The 19,953-nt window shown below is 39.6% G+C and overlaps 1 long non-coding RNA gene across 3 annotated transcripts; it reads left to right on the top strand.

Annotated features, from left to right (window-relative positions):
• The first annotated feature begins 12,568 nt into the window (after positions 1-12,568).
• On the top strand, positions 12,569-19,447 carry LOC124160834. 3 transcript variants are annotated; one of them, XR_006865246.1, is made up of 7 exons: positions 12,569-12,646; positions 12,819-12,951; positions 13,055-13,341; positions 13,978-14,207; positions 14,314-14,655; positions 18,440-18,620; positions 18,996-19,447. It is a non-coding gene; the product is annotated as an uncharacterized LOC124160834 (long non-coding RNA). The 3 variants fall into 3 exon arrangements; XR_006865244.1 differs by having other exon boundaries at positions 12,608-12,683; XR_006865245.1 differs by lacking the exons at positions 12,569-12,646; positions 18,440-18,620 and having other exon boundaries at positions 12,715-12,951.
• The last annotated feature ends 506 nt before the right edge of the window (positions 19,448-19,953 follow it).

Raw genomic sequence — 19,953 nt, 5'->3', positions numbered from 1 at the left:
CAGTTTGTCTGCCCTTCTCATATGATAGAAGTTGGAAGAAATTCCTTAACCTTCTTAGATTTTACCTTTGGATAGTCTTAGAATAATGGCCATATTTTTGCAATTTGTCGTAAAAATATCTTTTGTGAAGGGGTAACCCCTAATGACTGGAAACCATCATGTACATAAATAAATTAGCAGAATTTCAATCAATGCTGCAGCACATAATGGCCATTCCACTTAATAAAGGGGAATACAAAAAAAACTTGAGATTATTGGACCTATTGTATTTGCAAATGATGGTCTCATTTATAAGATTTAAGCAAAACAACTAAGGAGAAAATCCATGCTCTCAGCTTCTGTGACAGTCCTTACATCCTCTCCCAAATGTAAATAGGCTAAAATAACATTTGTGAGCTACCTATGAATTAAAGTAGCATAACATATTCGTATAGAAAATGTTTAAATTTTACTTTTATAATCCAGCTATACTTGGTTAATCATTTTAAATTTTTACAGATTTTGTTGATGAAATTTGTAAAAGTGGACTATGTATGTTATAATGTGCTGATGCCAATTGTGAGTTCATACATATCAGGCAAACGGGAAAAAACTTTCAAATTAAACTGGGAAGGGCACAATAAATCAATGGTCAATAGAGATGATAAATCATTTTTTGCTTAACATATTGGAGATAATGGCCATTGTTCAGCCTTTATACCCGTTATTCTATACATTTGTGAAAATGTTAAGAAATTGTTAAGTAATTATAAATATGTGCTTTTAAAAGTATGGCTATAATATTTTTAAAGAGTTGATCTCTTGAATTATCTATCACTTTAATGAAAGCAGATTCCTTCACTTCCGCTACTGGGTTCGATAGCAGTACATGAAATCTGACCCAACTTATTTTTTTCGGCACATTTCACCCTTGGTTATTATAATATTTCATAGCCTTGGCTCCACCAGCTCCTGAAGTGCGTCAACATCCACTCTAGTATCTGACTTTTTCCCACTCCCAACCAACCAGTTGCCTTCATGGTCTGTCCCACCTCACCTTTTGAAAATGGGGCGGGATGCATTGAAACCAGTAATTAAGTCTGAGCCTGGTGCGTTGCCAGAATTTTTTGTGGGTTGCGGGGTGCCTGAACTGGTAATTTACTGTTGAATCGTGCATGTAGTTAAACTATTTTTTTCATTAAAGAAGGTATAAGTTTCCTTCTTATGCTGTATGTTAAATTTTTCATTGTCAGATGCTGAAAAGGCTTTAGTTATTATGAACTGGTTTTGCATAGGCATTTGAACCTTAACTTCATCTGGCTTTTCAAAAAACTTAAAGCATGGGCTTGGTTGACATTTGTTGATATCAGTAATTTTGAAAAAAATTGTGCATCGATTGATTTTAATACATCTTAGTATTGATATGAAAAGTAAATATTCATAATGGACCGGCTGCTAAAAATTCTGAATAGATGCCTTAAAAAATTGATATTTTCAAATTTAAACCAAGCTGCATTCAACACACATTCATTCTTTGCATTTTAGATAATAAAAAGGTTTTAGAGTACTTGGTCAGAGCATGTAGGCAAGTCGTTTCCAGAGTGGAAGTATGGTGGGAGTGGATTAGTAATACTTACGCTTAAAAAAAAATCTCTGCTGGATGATTTATTTAACAAAAAGTACAAAAAAGAATATGACAACCAAGAAGAAAATCAATTTTATTGCAAGTCAGCAGATTGGTTTTCTGCTTATGAAAATCTTGGTGCCATGGACTTTTATAAGCATAGAGTATCAGATTTAGTTGCTCACAGAATGTAGGGTAAATGACTGGTATCAAAAGCTATTTTGGGGCATGTATAGTCCAGCAATAATTAAGCACATTAAAATGCTGATACTCAGTCGTTGAATTACACAAGCAAATAATGCCTGTTTTACGTGATGCTTAGGTAGTTTTGATCATTAAAATATAAAATAACCCCTGATATTCTGACTCATCCTGTTATAAAGTACATAATTGACCCTAAATATCACAGAGGTTTTTCTAAAATGCCCCAGCGGAGAAACATTTAATGAACTCCTTAAAATATAGTCGGATTTGCAATCATAAGAAAATTATTGTCCGATTCCATATAATCTTCTATAATCGCCATTCATTTAATTTTGGCACTAATCATTTGCCAGACTAGTCATATTACTATGTAGTCGAAAGTTAACATTAAATAGAGCCTGAGAAATTCCTATCTTTGTATCCAATATTTCACTTTTGACTCGTTATATCATTCAACTCATCAATTTACAATGCCCCAGTAGGTGGTCTTTAAGCTGATAATAAACTATGCTTGTGTATCAAAGGGATGGAGGTATGCATCCAGCTACTTTCCCAGTAGACTGTAACAGTATCAGGAATTAATTTGCTTGGTACCTGAAGGAGATGATCCTCAGAGCTGGGATTCTTCCGGTAGATTTTACTGAGGCAACCTTTCACCACTGGAAGAATGTGTGCACACTGAGAAGACAAGGCTTAATGATGTCATCAAGGTCAACTCATCCATCATCTTTGAATGAAATAAATCAACTGTCAATTTGTATTCTCTCTTGTAAATAGAAACAAAAATACGAGGGTTGCACCAAAAGTAAGGTTCCCAATGAGCTACAATGTTGAGCAAAGGTGCTATGCTAAATCCCTAACAGTGCGGTGCACAGTGGTTCCCCTACTCTCGAATCCGCCGGTCTGCGATTCACTGTGTCGCTCATTATTGGCTTGGCAACCGTCAACAATGAAAGTGATGATCCCCATTCCCGCCAAGTGTGAGGATCGAGCAGCAATCCAATTTCTCCTTGCAAGGAAGTTAATGTCATCGGATATTCATCAGCAACTGACTGAACTTTATGGTGAAGAGTGCATGTCCGTTCAGCAGGTCCACAAATGTTGCAGGGCTTTTGCTGAGGGTAGCACGGAAGTTCACGATGAAGAACAGAGTGGAAGACCGCCGAGTTTGAATTGTCCAGAAGATCAACAGTGAGCTGCTAAAAGATCGGAGGGTCACTGTCTGTGAATTTGTTGAATGCATTTCTGAAGCTTCTCACGGCACAATAGGGTGGTTTCCTATTATTTTTTTATTGCCTAAATCGAAAGATTATTACTCCTGGAGTACGTATTTCGCGCTTTTAGATTTTTAAATGACGATATCTATTTTTCGCGATTAAATGAAAAGTGAAAAATTTCAAGCGCGCAAAAACGCGACGCGTAAGTAGGAAAGTCCGTGCGACGCATTTCTGGTTCCCCCTCTCTCCTTGTGAAGTGACCTTGATCGAGGCTCTGAGCGCTCATAGGACGCAGGATGCTAGCGGATAGCCGAGTACCTTGCTGAATGGTAGCGCTTGGCTTAAAAAAGGTTCATTAATACCTTATCAAACGAAGAAAACTTTCCGACCTTAGCCAGTTTTAATAGGTGATTATTAAGACATGTTTCCCTGAGCTCTGTGCCTCATGCATGCATTGGTAACCTCAGACGATGTATAACTCCTATCCTCTCGTGTAGAAACTAGGTCCCTGTGACGTCACGCGGAGTGGAATCGCATGGGCGCCAATCTGGCCTTTTTCAAATGAGGATAAAATTTGACGCTTGCCATTCGTCTAAACCGGTATTTCAAAAACCAAATAATTTGTGTATTATGAATACACTAATGGTGGGTAACGAATCGCAATCAATGCCTATCGTTTTCTTTGATGAAGGAAACTACCCTATTGAAAGAACTTAAACAGAAACGCCTTGACACTGCTCGCAAATTTCTTCAACAATTTTAGGGGGGGGGAGGAGAAGTTGTTGGTCTCTATCGTCACCGGAGATGAAGTGTGGGTATTTCATTATATCCCTGAAACAAAACTCTTAGGTGGCAAACGCTTCAAGAGCAACGATGAAGTCCGAGCAGAGGTCACACACTTCCTCAACAGGTTGGTGGGAAACTTCTTCAACTTAGGGATATAAAAGCTGAAGCACTGTCTTTAAAAGTGTGTCGAAAAAAATGGAGACTACATTGAAAATGAAAAATAGGAAAAAGTGTAAGCTTTTCAACGATGTGAAAATTAATATCAATAAAAATGTTTTGTATTCGTAAAAATTATGGGAACCTTACTTTTGGTACAACCCTCGTAAAATGTGCAACAATGTCCAAAGAAGGCAAAAAAATATTGCCTCATACGACCATACAGGCAGGAATCACCTCAAGCAAGAAATTTCTGGTAGGCAGTTCACACATCAATGATGAACAGGCACACGATATTAACTACCAGAGAAACTTATGGGAAATTAGCGTGATAGAGCAAAAAGTCAAAGGCATCAAAATTTCACCACAGGCCAACATCTATTTGGGCTACTCATCTACATATAATAATTCCATCACCCTAGACTACAGGGACGATTATCGCAACCAACTGTGACCATCCAGATCTTCTGAGTGGAGTGAAGGCTCTAGGGTACAATCTCACAAGGGATGGATGCAATCTTCAGGGTAATCATATGTGGAGCTGCTACAATATAGACGGCAACCTTCGAGTCTAATGCTTATGTTAACCAAATGCCATTTTTTTTGCATAACCACAGTTTGTCCTTAGTCAATAAACAATTTAATTTGTGTTGTGGTTTTTGACAATGGCTATTGAATCCTAAATATTTTGTTGAAAGATAATATAATATGTGTGTGTACATAGGCGGATCTAGAGGGGGACACGTGCCCCCCCAGGCCGTAAAAAAATATGCAAGATTTTTAATACGGCCCCGTTCGTTTTGTATTACGGGTTATCTTTGTGCCCCCCCCAGAACAAAATCCTGGATACGGCCGTGCTTGTGCCCCCCCCAGAAAGAAATCCTGGATACGCCCCTGTGTGTGTACATGCATATTTTTTCTAACATATTACATGATTCTGCTAGTTGCCAAAGGTTATGTAGATTCGTGAGACTTAGCAATATAAACTAAAATTTAAATTTTTGGATTTTGTCCTTGTATGTATAGATTATTGTGAAATTGTTTTAATTTTACCACAGATTCTCATACAATTCTCCAAAAAGAGAAGAAGAGCAATAAATTCCCCTAAAAAATTCTTTATTAGGGTCTTTTTTATGACATTTTGACTAATATGATTCTTTTCAACTAGATTTCGCTGCAGTGGAATAATAATTATTTCATGTGAGGGTCTCATTGTAACACATCCAAGGAAGAAGCCATTGAAGCTGTAGGTATCAACTTGGAAGAACTTTAAAATTGAAATTTATTCCGCTTGTCACACATCTATCAATCATTATGGTGGTGTACAGTGGGGTAGCCAGGAATTTCGTTCGGGCAGGGGGCTCTAAACCAGGGGGGGAAATTTTTTAAAAAACAGTTACGTACTAAGTACATACATAGAGGGTTTTAAACTAATTTTAACACTTTTCATAATCGAAAAAACTTCATTTGTCAAAGACTGTCTCGCAAATTCATGATTTTTCAATATTTTTTTCTTTTATGAAGGAAATTAATTGTGATTTTATATTTTGGGGGGGGCGGACCCTCTGGATCTCCCCTCTCGCCACATCGCTGGTGGTGTACTTCAGTTTACTTCCTAAGATAATGAAGTAGTTTAGATAGTTTAACTTGGCATAACGTTAGAAATTTACCATGTGGATGTTTTTTTAGTGTGCAGGTTGCATATACTGATAAAATGCTGTCTGATTGCATCAAAAATTAATCCATATGTTTCATGATACACATAAGCTTTGAATTCTTAGTATGTAAGTAATCATAATGAAATGAAGTGAATGGTAGAGCCATGGCACCAGATGATTGTTCTGTGAGTTGAAATCTGTTGTACGCATTAAATGATTATGGAAGTCTTTCATTTCAGCATGCCAAATTTCCAATATATCATGCCTGAATCGGTTGAACTGAATCCTAATGAAAACTGCAGATTATCAGCATATTTAATACGATCAATTAAATATTTTAGTAGGGTTCTGGATGAGTGGAAATAACCAATTACCATAGGAAGAGCCAGCCTGGAGTAGCTGGCTCATTGTGCTCGTGTATCCTCCATATGGCACTAGGCCATACTGCACCAAATGGTTCTTGTACATAGAGTAAATAGAGTAGGTTGAATTCAACTCCATGGAAGGGCTGCCTTTTTCTCCGTAGATAAGCATATAACCATGACAGTGCCTGCAATGGACAAATGTGACTGAATTCACTGTGGCTAATTTTCTTATGATCCCAGCCCTATTCCTTGATTCAATGTAAAATTCAGATGAGTTCACTGAATAAAAATATGCCTGGCTGCTAACAATCAATAAGATTCATTCAAATAGGAGAATGGGAAATCGCCTCTTAAAATTTTTTGTCCGATGTCAGCCATAAATTATGAGAGATATACATATTGCCAAACGGATTGGTATAGGAATCCTTTTTTCCCAATCACAATATAGGACGTTCATAACTGCTAATCACAATTTTGTAATTTTTTCTTTAGCCCATTTTCTATCTATTTTTTAATGGGTAGTTTCCTAATGCCCCGAGGAGAGGTAGTTTGTAAATGTAGATATAAATTCGCCTATCTCAATGGAATGCATTTCCATATCATTCCGTTTTTCAATGTGTTTCTGCTTCTATAGCTGTTTGTGAAAGCCTAAACCCTTTCCAAGAGAAGTTGCTTGCAATAGCTGAAAATGCCAATTTCCAATTAATTAATTGACTGAAAACTTCTTAGAATGTAATGATCTATTGATCTGAATGAATGACCGGTAATCTGCCACGACTAACGTTTAGAGGAACAATATTCCAAGTCCTGACCTCTTCATGTGCAAATTCCGAGTGAAAGATGCTGTTTTGAGGGAAAATATGTAAAGTCAGGCCTTCCCGACATCAAATTTCTGATGGAAAGCAGATTAAGTAGGTACACAAAATTGTTATAAAAAATTGAAATTTTGCGTTACTTCATTGATATACAATGTAATAGGTAAAAGCTCAACGATAATCGTGTTCATTGAAACCATTTTGGAAGAATTCCTCACAATAAATAACACAGGGAGTTAACTTTTAAATGATCATTTAAAAGGGGGGGGGCACGTGCCCCCCCCAGACCCTAAAAAATATGCTAGATTTTTAATACGGTCCCATTATCATTTCGTTCGTTTTGTATGACGAGGTATCCTTGTGCCCCCCCTGGACAAAATCCTGGATACGGCCTTGCTTGTGCCCCTCCCAGAAAGAAATCCTGGATCCGCCCCTGCTCCCTGTGTTATTCATTGTTTCGAACGACCTCTGTTAACTCTACAAGCAACTTACCTATTTAGATTTCTATTCCGTGGGGTAGGCCAGCAATTTTCTCCCCAAGTGAATCCATTTAATTGATACTTTATGAGTTCACTTGTAACCGTGACTCATAACGCCCCTGGATTTTATAGCCCTTTTTAGCAGTAAAGCGGATCAAATCAATTGTATTGCGGGTCTCGCGCCGTACAGGATACGCGTAAATATGTAGTGCGGGTCTCGCGACTTGAAGGATTACTTTTTTCCGTATCATCCGATCATAGTATAAGCTTCTAGCAATAGTGAAGCTGTGGCATTTCAAGTTTATGAATGTAGCACCGTGCCTTCGCTATGCTGCAAGATAGAATATATTCTTCAATATAATCTTGCGGCCAAATAATAAATGTGCGTTACTAGGGAATATATGGATCGTGAAGGAAATGAATAAGTCCACAGTACTTGCATAACCTGTGTCGGGTAAATAAACTTCTGTGGAACATTCAAATCAGTGCATCTTTTATTATGTCTCCTGTCACCAAGTTTCATTAAGTATCGCCATACAGCCATTATGTTGATCAAAGGACCTGAACTCAAAAACTGATACAACGTGTGCGGGATAATAGGGCAATTTCCTTCATCAAAGAAAATAAAAGGCATTGATTGCGATTCGTTACCCACCATTAGTGTATTCATGATAAAAAATTATTTGGTTTTTAGAAATCCCAGTTTAGACGAATGTTAACGGTCAATTTAACCTCATTTGAAAAAGGCCAGATTGGCGCCCAATCGATGCCACTCCATGTGGCGTCACGGGGACCTAGTTTCTATACGAGTAGATAGGAGTTTTACATCGACTAAGATTACCAATGCATGCATGAGGCACAGAGCTCAGGAAAACATCTCTTATATAATCACCAATTAAAACTGCCTATGGTCGGAACGTTTCCTTCGTTTGATAAGGTATTAATAATCCTTATTTAAGCCATAAGCGCTACTTGCTAGCCGGTTACTCTGCTACCTGCTAGCAGCCTGCATCGCAGCGGCGCTCAAAGCCTCGCCCCAAGGTCACCTTCCACGGCGGCAGCGGGAACCAGAATGACGTCACACGGGCTTTCTCCAGCATTCCTACTTAGCCGTTGCGTTTTCGCGTGCTTGAAATTTTTCACTTTTCATTTAATCTCGAAAAATAGATATCGTCATTAACAATCTAAGAGCGTGAAATGCGTACTCCAGGAGTAATAATCTTTCGATTTAGCAAAAAAAAAAAAACAACAGGAAACCAACCTATTCGAAGCTAGTCAAAATTCATCCGAATAAGGCGGATACGTTTCAAATATGAAAATACGCAAAATAGGAGTGCAAGGAGACATTTGAGGAATTAAAACTGTCTGCGGATTAACTGCTCGGATCTTGTACAATTTGTTATCTTTTTTATTATCCGAATTATATTCATGAAAACACGAAGAAATTTCTCATTTCTCCCCGCAAAAAAATTATGCCTAGAGAGTGGAGTGCAAACAATGATTTCCTGTTCTACGAATACGCTTGATAAAGTTTTTGGAATAAAAATAAATTGTTCCGAAAGAATTTTGGATGAACTGCTCACCCGAATTAACCAAGATTGCATTGGACTCATTAAAATTATACTTGGGAATTGTGGGAAAAATTGTTACCTAACTCTGTGGTACACGATAAATAACTTACTCTGAGGCTGCATTACGTTTACCAGTCCTTAACGTCGTTTTGAATGCTCGAAGCAACGATCAACAGACTTCTGTAGCATTTAGATCATTCGAAACACCCACTAAATCGTGAAGGTGCTATTTCAAACATAAAGAAGTTTTTTTTCAATCTTAAGGTTTACGATTCACGCTGAAATTATAAAGCTGGATAAATTAATATATTTGAAAAGAAAAATGCATTAAATTGTTAAAGAAAATGTTTTGAACGCATGTTTAGCCCTGGTTGCCACAATAACTTTTATTGTTGGAATATGGAAATCATTCAATAGTTCTTATAAATATTTCTCGGGTTTCTAGCCGAGTGAGACTTTTTTGGTCTAACGTTTCGACGGAACACTCTTCCATCGTCCTCAGAGAATGAATGTGCTGCAGGCCTGCCATCCTGCGCTTATATAGCCGTTCAAACCGGGGGGCATTGTTGTCGCCTTCTGTCCGTTATCTTTTTGATTAACGGTTTCCATTCCGTGCTTATCGTGTACCCAGAATCGCGATTTACTTTATTCCTCTCCAGCCGGATCTCAATGGCTTCTTTAAGGAGACGATCCCAAAACAAAGGTGCCTTAGAGATCACTCGAGCCTCATCGAAAGATATTATATGATCTTCCGTTAGGCTGTGTTCAGCGAGGGCCGATTTCTCCGGATGGAACAGTCTTATACACCTCTTGTGCTCTTTAATTCGTGTGTCAACCGTGCGCCCAGTCTCTCCGATGTACACTTTCCCACACTGACATGGGATACGGTAAACTCCAGGTGTTCTGAGTCCCAAGTTGTCCTTCACACACACTAAATCCCCACGCAGTTTTTGCGGTGGTTTGTGTATAGTTTCAATATTCCGCTTTGCTAGAATCCTCGATATTTTCCCGGCCACAGTTGAGACATAAGGCAGACAACCTCTTGCTACGGGTTTCTTATCTCTGGAAGGCATATCTGGAACGAGGAAGCTTTCAACGCGGTTATTCTTGTGCTCTGTGTTAGCTCTTAACAGGGCGAGCGAAATCTCTTTCTTCGTATACCCATTTCGGAGGAATGTTTCCCGTAGGTGATCTAATTCTTGTGGGAGGCTTTCTTTGTCTGCTATAATATTTGCATGATGCAGGAGGGTAGAGAGAACAGCTCTAAAACATACATAATTATACGCCGCCTTGAACACCTAAGGAAGGAGAAAGCGAAACTTCTTAGTTCACTCGCATTCCTCCTAAGATGCCGGGACCAAGATGTCTTGCCGAAGTTCGCCCAAGTCCGTACCGGAGTCGACTCACCCTCAGCGAGGAGGATAATGAAGAGAGCTGGTGCCGCTCTTGTCCGCGACCGGATTCACGACAAGAGAAGATCTCTTGATGAAATTGCAAGAGAGTTGATGCCGTTACACCTACGCCTCGCGTCCTTCCTCTCTCCCTTGGACTGGGATTACATCGATGTCTCCACCACTGTTCAAGCTGACATCTTATTTCGCCAAGACACTGAAAGGCTGAAAAATAAATTTCTTCGGCTTTTACCAAAGAAGGCGCCTACTCCAAAATCAGATGTAAATCGAATCGTGATTAATCTCACAGGTGATGCCCTTGACGAACATACTTTATCCGTCCTTTCTAAAGGGCTTAATTTCGCCCCTGCTCCATGATCTATTCCATATGAAGATTTCATGGGAGGTATAGAGCAAGCCGTACGGAAACTTCCGTCTGACGCCGCAGAGGAGATACGAGGAGAGATATCGATGGTTCTTAAAAGAGCTGCAATCCCAAAACCGAATTTGAGCAGAGAGGAAAGATTGGCCTTGGCTAAACTACGGAAAAATGTTGACTTCGTCATTCTTCCAGCCGATAAGGGAAACGCGACAGTCGTCATGAAGACCAATGATTATGAAGAAAAACTTCGACTTGTCCTTCAGGATAAGGCATATCGTCCTTTAAACCGTGACCCCACTGACTCCGTAGTCAGAAAGACTATTGAACTCATTAAGAAAGCAGGTTTACCAATAGAAATCAGAAGAAACCTTGTGCCACAAGCTCCGATACCGCCAAGACTATATGGACTGCCAAAAGTTCATAAGAGAGATATACCCTTAAGACCCATTGTGAGTGCAATTGACTCTCCCACTTATTACCTGGCCAAATACCTCACCGGTTTATTAACTCCCTACGTGGGAACATGTGAACGCCACATAAAAAATTCGTCGGAACTTGTGAAGATCCTGCAAGATTTCCACTTGGCTCAAACAGACATCATGGTCAGTTTCGACGTCGTGTCTTTATTCACTCGTGTTCCATTGAAGGAAACGCTTGAGCTTCTAGAAGATCGTTTCGACCGTAAGACAGTGAGCCTTTTTCATCATGTACTAACGTCCACATATTTTCTCCATAATCGAAAATATTACGAGCAAGTGGATGGTGTACCAATGGGATCACCACTCTCTCCTGCAATAGCGAATTTCTACATGGAAGCCTTCGAAGAAAAAGCCCTTGCCTCAGCGACGCATAAACCAACACACTATTTCCGATATGTGGATGATACATTTATTGTTTGGTCTCATGGATCTAAGGCTCTGCATAATTTCCTGAAACACATGAATGAACAACATCAAAATATTCAATTCACGATGGAGATAGAGAAAAACAACAGTTTACCCTTCCTCGATATTTTAATCCAAAGAAAGGAGGACGGAACTTTAGGTCACCGAGTTTATCGGAAGCCAACACACACTGACCTGTACCTAAATGGCTTAAGTCACCACCATCCATCTCAAAAAAGAGCTGTTCTCTCTACCCTCCTGCATCATGCAAATATTATAGCAGACAAAGAAAGCCTCCCACAAGAATTAGATCACCTACGGGAAACATTCCTCCGAAATGGGTATACGAAGAAAGAGATTTCGCTCGCCCTGTTAAGAGCTAACACAGAGCACAAGAATAACCGCGTTGAAAGCTTCCTCGTTCCAGATATGCCTTCCAGAGATAAGAAACCCGTAGCAAGAGGTTGTCTGCCTTATGTCTCAACTGTGGCCGGGAAAATATCGAGGATTCTAGCAAAGCGGAATATTGAAACTATACACAAACCACCGCAAAAACTGCGTGGGGATTTAGTGCGTGTGAAGGACAACTTGGGACTCAGAACACCTGGAGTTTACCGTATCCCATGTCAGTGTGGGAAAGTGTACATCGGAGAGACTGGGCGCACGGTTGAGACACGAATTAAAGAGCACAAGAGGTGTATAAGACTGTTCCATCCGGAGAAATCGGCCCTCGCTGAACACAGCCTAACGGAAGGTCATATAATATCTTTCGATGAGGCTCGAGTGATCTCTAAGGCACCTTTGTTTTGGGATCGTCTCCTTAAAGAAGCCATTGAGATCCGGCTGGAGAGGAATAAAGTAAATCGCGATTCTGGGTACACGATAAGCACGGAATGGAAACCGTTAATCAAAATGATAACGGACAGAAGGGGACAACAATGCCCCCCGGTTTGAACGGCTATATAAGCGCAGGAAGGCAGGCCTGCAGCACATTCATTCTCTGAGGACGATGGAAGAGTGTTCCGTCGAAACGTTAGACCAAAAAAGTCTCACTCGGCTAGAAACCCGAGAAATATTTATAAGAAATATTCGCCGAGAAAAAACAAGATCATACATTCAATAGTTAATTCAGCATGTAATATCACGGATTCCTAAATAATTCTTACATTTATGTATGACTAAACATTGTTAACTATGCATGAATGGCATACGGGAATTTAATACAATTACAATGTGTTATTTTTTAACCCTCTTTGAACCTTAGAGTCATTTAATAATGATGACATTTTTCTTCTATTTTTTCACAGACTGCTGCAGTTCCCCACGGGAGGAGGGCATTGAGGACGAGTGACTGGAGGGGTCCCTAAGACACCATCAAATTGAGATGAAGAATACTAGGGGGCCGCGTCTCCAAACACCTGCCCTCCTCACCAACTACTGGTGGGCACAAATGCCTCTCATCAAAGAGGAGGGCAACGAGGTTGAGGAGGGTAACGTTCTTAGCGAATACACCAACGAAGAGGTTTCTCATGCTTTTTCACAGGTTGCTGTGACCGCCAATGTGAGGAGGAGGAGGAAGATGAGTATGAACTGGAGGGGCCTTTAAGAGCACATATAATCCGGTGGAAGGGGGTCTCGCTTGCGAATACCTGCTCTCCTAGATCCTCATATTTTCCCATGTCACCCATTGAAGAGGAAAGCGAGGATGAGGGGGGGCAGGTTGCATGGAGATGAAGTTGAAGACCCTTACGGTGCCAGATGGATGAGAGCCATAGGTGTTATGTCTGATGAGCCATATCAGCCAGCAATTCTTGGCTGATTTTTCTTAAGGTAATAGCTTGTTTCTATTGACCTAAAGCATTACTTAAAATGCTTGCATGGAAAGTATTTAAATTCTGCAGTTTTCACGAAACTAAATTTCATGTTATTCCTAAACCTAATTTGAATCTTAGAAACCTTTGATAGTAATGATTTTTGGCGCGACCGTAGTTGGACCCCGTGGTCGGCGTACGATAAACTTTTTGAAAAATGTGTAAAATTACTGCAAAAATAAAATTTAAACACATAATTTTATTTGTTCTTACAACATATAATTAACAAGAAATAATTAATAAGAAATTTATAATTTCACATAAAAAACAATTAATTTGACTACGATTTTGGACGATGAAACCTTCTTTCATACACCAATATAACACATACCTACTTCTGACCGTATACAGGCAACAATGCGAAATATAAACTAGAATATTTCACTTCTTTCAAAAAAAATTCATCCAAATTCTTCTTATAATCCACAGATTCCATCGAAATCATGCTCGAACGTTTTATAAATGGGTAAATTCGATAATAAATCCGGGATTTGTTAAAAAAAATGAAGTAACCATAACGCGCGGCGCAAATTGGCGAATAGGGGGTTCAAACTCCGGTTCACCCTGATATTACTCCTTTTTTATTTTTGCACAGGCTGCTGCTGTCCCCAACGCAGGGAGGAGGAAGAGGAGGAGAGAATGGAGGGGTCCCTAAGAAAACACGAGACACCTTGGATGAAGAAGACCAAGCGGCCTCGTCTGAAAACAATTACCCCCATCATCAGCTGCTGATTGTTGCGGATGCCTCTGATCAAATAGGAGGTTGAGGAGGGCAGGGACGACGAAGACCCATTCAGTGCAGCATGGCTGAGTGCCATAGGGAAGGTATATGAGTCCGATGTGGAAGGAAAAGAGGAGGACAACGAGGTTGACGAGGGTAACCTGATTAGCGAAATGTACTAACGAAGAGGTTTCTCTTTGTTTGGCACAGGTTGCTACAATCGCCAATGTGAGGAGGAGGAGGAAGAAGAGGTTGAAATGGAGGGGTCTTTGAGATCGCATCTCATGCGGTGGGAAAAGACCAGGGGGCATAGAATGAGAAAAGCTGCTCTCCGCCTATACCCTCGCATGCCAACCATTCCAGAGGAAGCGGTGGATGAATTGGGCAGATTGTGCGAGGGTGAAGTGAAGGGTGAGGTGAGGGTGAAGACTCCAATGGTGCTAGATGGTTGAGGGCCATAGGGAGGTCATATGAGACAGACCAGCCAGAAATTCCTGTAGGGAGGGCATATGAGCCTAATGAAGCAGCCATTCCGAGATGGATCTTCTCAAGGTGATTGGTCATTTCCACTGATCTAGATTTTCTAATATGGATTTTCCAATTAGGGATACAGTTCTTCGGCATTTGGTTCCACGAATTCATCAGTTTGGAACCTGGATGGGAAGTTAAGAAAAGAGAACTGGTGCAGTAATAATTTGCAGAAATTCCATTTGAAAGCTTTTCTAGAGCACAATATGTCGTGATTTACGTTCTTGTAGTTTCGGAGCCACTCCGATGTCCCAGCTCCCATAGCAGAGTGCGAACACCGCCCGCCGCGTTGGTCTCCTTGATATCCGTTGCGCTGCAGTTGATATCTGCTGCGCTGGTCACAATGATGCCCTTCACGCCGGGGTGGTATGGCCAGGTCGGCTGGTCGGTAATAGGCGAGGGCCCTGAGCTTAATAGGAGGCTCCCACAACGCTTGCGTCTATCATGAAGCGGGCATGAAAAATGTATATAAAAAAACTCATATTACTTGAACCAAAGTTTTTTTGCAATTACAAAATTATACGTTTTCATTAGCTCGTTATTTACAAAATGCAGAGTGAAAAAAAAAAAAAAAAATTAAGGCACCAGATGATAAAACAGACCCACGTGACATGATGGACAATTAGGATACGATGCTTTTCGAAAGGGTTATTCGAAAAGGTTAATTAAGAATTTTTTTTAGATTTCAGCCCAATTTCAAGAAACAAATTAACTAAATAAATTACAGAATCATAATAGATTCAATTTTATAATATGTAAAATTATCACTTTTCATAGTGTTTTTATTACGAAATTGCTGTTTTTATTAACTTCAATCCACTTTTTGAGAGCCAGAATAGCGTCAAAATCCATTTCTGGGCATGCAATTACCTATAATTTTCCAGGGGAGGACCTCCAATCACCGCAGACTGCCCCTGCCTCCACGCTTTTCTCCCTTACGCCTTTGGTCGTGTTTGACGACGAATGCGAACTCCTGTCCTTCGGACTCCGAGGCTCGCTTGTTGCCTTCCATCAGCACACTCTGCCTCACCAGCTCGGATTTGATGGCTTTGGTCACAGTGCGCCATTTGAAACTCCCTGTAGGTACTCCGGTGTTAATGCCCCGAAACAAAAGTTTCGTCATCGATCTTTTTCCCGATGACATTTAACATCGCATCGATCGCGCTAAATTTTTGGACATAATCGTCTATGCTTGAACACGGCCTTAGATTGATTTGAATCAGCTAGTATTTTGAGTAACAAGACGATTAACACCTCAATCCTCGAATGTTGTCTTCAGCTTTTCCCGCATCGTCTTAACCGTCTTGCATTCCACGACCTTAGTCTTCAGTTCTTGACGAAGTAATACATATATCTTCGCTCTCGTTTTAGCTTGCTTACTCTGCTGTTTAGGCACCTCCGCTGTTACTTCATTCAACACATAGTTTATGTACTTATTTCCACGGCTGAAAATAGTTCCAAAGGTCTTCATGAAGCAAGAAATCTCCGCGTCCATTGCTCATATTTCGAGATTGGAGTATCTTCGTAACTTATCGAGTCGTAGATTACCTCCGTAATTTACGCTGCTTGCTCTGCTAGGATCGCCGGATGCCATTCATTTTAAAGTCCCTATCAAATCACCGTTTGCGAAACAGGCCAATCAATGATTTCTGTTGAATCAAGTTTCTTAGACGAGTCTGGGCCGATACCTCGTTGAGATTTTCGTTTTTTGTGGATTTGGAACAGTTACATTATTTCGGAAATGGAACTCAACTTTTTTCTATTTCAGATAACAACATTGCAATTGTTGGTTGCCAAAACGTGTTGTTTCTATTTATTTTTTAAGAAATAAAAAAACGTTATTTTTCCGTGAAAAGATTACAACACAACACAATTAATAGTACATACATTCAAATTGATTATTTCAGGAGTTAATTTATGGAAAAGTTGAACATTTATGACTGAATAATTATGTACTTAATTATATAATAAAAACTTTGTCTTTTCCGCACATTCAGGCGAGGGGCTGGAGGGAGTAGATGCAGTGGGTAAGAATATATCAATCGTTAGGAATGTGTTTCTGTTTCGCCGTAAGTAACGCATTCCCTTGCTTGAAGAGCATCTTTCTACTCATCCTATCACCTGTATTATTTCCCCTCTCTCGCTCATTGAATACAACCTTGCACTAGGGCACTGCACATGGCTATACTGCATGCTCTTTCTGGTTGCTCTCAACGCAAGGGAAGAAAAATTCTTGAGGGACCCATTACGATGGGTATTTCATCAGGACCCCTTACCCAAGAAAGGCAAGAAAAAGGGAGATTGGATGAAAGACTAACGATACAAAAAGTGCAGCGTTTCCAGTATGTTACACGAGTCAGGATGGGAATCTTTACAGGAGCATAGATCGAAGTATAGGCTTAACTTACTTAGGAAATTCGAAGAAGGTATTTTCTCAGATGACGTGAATCATATCCTTCGTTTACCATCGTACTACAGTAGACGTGATCATTAGAAAAAAATAAAAGAAATAGACTGCAAAACAGAGAGATTTGAAACGTCATTCTTCCCTCGTAATATTAAGGATAGCAACGTTGTTTCAATTGATAGGATTAATGGCGTCGCTCGCTAGGATCACTCATTGCATGTTTTTTCATAGTTCTAACCTTGCATGTATTTGCTGTAGGAATTGCTAACCATAAGAATTTTTTTATGAATAAGCATGTATATTTTTCTAGTGTGCGGAATATTTCTATGACCATGCGGTGTGCATGTGGCGGTCCTCTTGCATGCTGCATGTTGGTGATTTTTCACCCCCTGCCAAACACCCTAGAGGTGGCTCGTAGGGTATTATGTAGATACGTGATGAAAAGGCGGAGTGGCGAAACATAGGGCCGGAGTTTAGTTAGGGAGGCCAAGTTCAGTGTGCCGCTCCCCTCCCCTGAGGCCCTCTCATCCCCCCCCCCCCAAATCGCTAAAATATAATACATCCATAAGTTATTTTTTAGATGCAATGTTTGAAATTACACATTGTATACTTGCTATTAAGAACTTTTATTGCTCCTGTTGTTTAATAATTTATAAATTTATAATTAATGTCAAATAATATAATTAGAAAATCAAATAACTTTTTAAAATAAAGTTTACAAATTTTGCTGTCCCCTGCAATATGCCACCCGGGGCGCGTACCCCTTCTACCCCACCCTAGTTCCGTGTCTGGAGAAAGAGATTTTGCTAGCTGAAAACAAAAAAAATTCAATCATGTCAACTTACTAAAAATATAGAACAGCAATTGATCCAATTATGCTCTTGTGAAATTACTAGATGCGTTATTGTAGTTAGATTTCATAATAACCCAGTAAAAATCATTGACAGCATTTAAAAAATTTTCTCAAAAAATGATTTATAAGAGCAGATTATGAAAACCAGAATGAAGAACTGTCACAACAACCCAATGTCAGGAACCAAACAGATCAGAATGAAGGGAAAAGTGAAACTCACCCATCCTTTCTCAAAATAAATACTCCTTCATATCAATAGGTTAAACCTTTGGCAGTCCATGATGCCCACTGATATTCTCTTTTGGGTGTACCCGTATCACGGTTGGATGACTGGTAATCAGTTTAATCTCCAGCCAGTGACGCAGCCAGGAATTTCGTTCGGGGGTAGAGGGGGGTCCAAAATCAGGGGGTAAATTTTTTGAAAAACAGGGTACTAAGTAATGGGTTTTAAACTAATTTTAACACTTTTCATAAATACAAAAACTTCATTTGTTAAGGAAATATTATACAAATACATGATTTTTAATATTTTGTTTTCTTTTATGCAGGAAAATAATTGTGTTTTTATATTTTGGGGGGTCCGGGACCCTTAGACCTCCCCCTTCCCACGCCACTGTCTCCAGCAGCAGATACATACAAATGGGTGGCCAAGAATCCGACCGTGCTGCTAGTAAACCCAAAAGACTGCTGGAATCCTTTCGTATTTCGTTGAAAACCTTTTTCTTTAAGGTAGCTCATCCATTAATATTCAATAGCTTAACAAGAGTGTATGAATACTTGTAACAATAATTTTTTCAGCTTTATGTTTATACTCTATGTCATTTTCATGTGACTAAGCTGATTTTAATTCTGAGTAAGCATTTATTTTCACTCACACCTCATAGATTTATATGATGGTATCACTGTGTTACATTTTATTGATACGTATTTCAATTGCCTAATGATCTTCAAGTAAGATCCTGACACAATATCACTTGAATCATAGTTGTTGTGAACAATGACAAGTGCACCTGGATCTCGACAGATGATATTGTGAAACCTGCTTTGAACACACGGCCATGGAGGCAGAAAGCCTGATTTTAAAGCTTTTCTTTTTCTCCTTAGGTCTCTATTATGTCCAATGAAATTTGTAGAGATGTGTACGAGGAATTCATACTACATTACTGCAAACATGTTCTGTACTGTGTATTGCTAGGGAAGGATGGATTCTTGTGCTGGGGATTCTGGTGGGCTTCTTCTCTGCCTTTCTGGACAAGGCGGTGTTGGATCAAATCGGAGATGGACCATTTTTGGCATTACAAGCTTTGGTGAAGGATGTAGAAAATGCAGCAAGTATGGAATTTACACCAAAGTGTCCAACTGTGTGAGCTGGATGCAGAGGGTTTGTGAATGGCTTCTATGGGAGTGGGAGACAGTGACAGTACTGAGTGAAGAAATACGAGAATTAATGTATGATCATAATACATGAACATTCTCATTCATTATGGCACAAATGGACTGAAATCAACTGAAATGGAGAGAATAAGGCTTTGTTTATAAAACAATTTAATCATGAACAATTTTTCTTCATTTCTTTTCCACTCTGAATATCACTCGTAGGTTTCAGTTAAATATTTAATCATGGTATTCTTAAGCATCACTCTGAAATAGAAAGTCTTCACCTTCGAGCGCTTTGTGCCTTGTGCCTGACATTTTATTTATCAATGTGAATCGATGAACCTAAGGTAATTGGAGGTATTACTTCATTCGTTGGGTTAGCTATAGTAAACTATCGAATCGATGAACGAGGATATTCACGTCTTCTCAGTAATCTGCATACCTTTTCGACGAGGGAAGCAGGAATACTGATCTTTGCACAATGGGTAGAGCAATATCTTATGCAAACATTCACAAGAATATTAATCATAAATTAATCATTCCGATTAAGTAGAGGTATTTCCTTAGTTTCACCACTTCGAAATACCCGGGCTCGCATTCTGGTCAGGAAAACGATTTATTTCTTTGTTGGATTATTGCAATTAACTGCTGAAGGAAGAACCAAATGCACTTACAACACGACACA

This window comes from Ischnura elegans, chromosome 6 (genome assembly GCF_921293095.1).
Source record: "Ischnura elegans chromosome 6, ioIscEleg1.1, whole genome shotgun sequence".
Classification (NCBI taxonomy): Eukaryota; Metazoa; Arthropoda; class Insecta; order Odonata; family Coenagrionidae; genus Ischnura; species Ischnura elegans.
The sequence above is the reverse complement of the archived record's forward strand: the minus strand, read 5'-3'. Positions and strand labels throughout refer to the sequence as shown.